This window comes from Dendroctonus ponderosae, unplaced genomic scaffold (genome assembly GCF_020466585.1).
Source record: "Dendroctonus ponderosae isolate FM_Combo_2020 unplaced genomic scaffold, Dpon_F_20191213v2 Dpon_F_20191213_6, whole genome shotgun sequence".
Lineage (NCBI taxonomy): Eukaryota > Metazoa > Arthropoda > Insecta > Coleoptera > Curculionidae > Dendroctonus > Dendroctonus ponderosae.
Window position 1 is genome coordinate 11,884,174 of NW_026018814.1, and position 1,207 is coordinate 11,885,380.

Here is a 1,207-nt window from a genome sequence, read left to right on the forward strand (position 1 = left end):
CAGTTTTTAAGCGCTTATTACACCAATTTGAGGAAAGTGGGAGTGTCAATTATAAAAAACCCATTACAAGGAAATCTGTCACTGAAGATGAAGAAAGTGTTTTCACGGTGATTAGTTCAGTTATCGAAAATCCCAATGTTAGCCAAAATCTAATATCCAAAAGTACTAACATTAGACAATCAAGCATTTCCAGAATTATCAAAAAGCACAACTTTTATCCTTATAAAATTCAGCTTTGCCAAAAACTTTATGGAAATTATTTTGAAAACCGAACTGAGTTTTGCATGTGGGTGTTAGATAAAGTGGTAGAAAATGAAAACTTTTTCGAAAACGTGTTATTTAATGATGAATGTACTTTTCATAACAATGGTCTCGTCAATAGACACAACTTTCATTATTATTCTGATACGAATCCGCGCATACAGGGTCATGAAAAATCAAAATAGGTGGTCAGTTAATGTGTGGGGTAGAATACTGGACCCTATTTTTTTGGACATCTAGATGGTTTGGCGTTTCTCCAGTTTCTAATAAACCATCTCTCAATATTATTAGAAGAAGTCTCTTTCAATATTAGAACCAACATGTGGCTTCAATTGGATGGAGCTCCGCCTCATTATCACTGCGAAATTCGGCAATTTTTAAATGCCAACTTTCAAAACAGGTGGATTGGCAGAAATGGGTTTCAAAATTCACCGCCCATATCTCCGGACTTAACTCCACTAGATTTCTTTTTGTGGGGGTACAAAAAAGGAATTGTATACCATACGCTTCCGACAACTTTACACGATATGAAAACACGCATAAGAGACGCTTTTAAAACTGTAACTCCGCAAATGTTGTCCAGAGTTACCAGTGATTTTGACAAAAGAATTTATAAGTGCCTGGAAATGGACGGTCAACATTTCGAACATTTGTTATAAATAATTTGCCTTTGTTTTATGTTATTGTTGATGTTATTTAACCTTTTAATTAAAAAAAAACACCAAATGGTGAACAGAACCATTATTTGGTGTATTTTGTAATAAGGCACAAACTTAGTTATCAACATCCTAGTACCATTCGATAGGTAATTAAAAATTGCATTTCCTGGTAAGCTAAAAAATATGGGGTTGTATTTAAATTAATCAAGTTATAGCCACTTAAACTTCTTATCTGATTAGTTTAAATTTGTGAACACCCTGTATAAAATGGTAAGTTTATTATCATT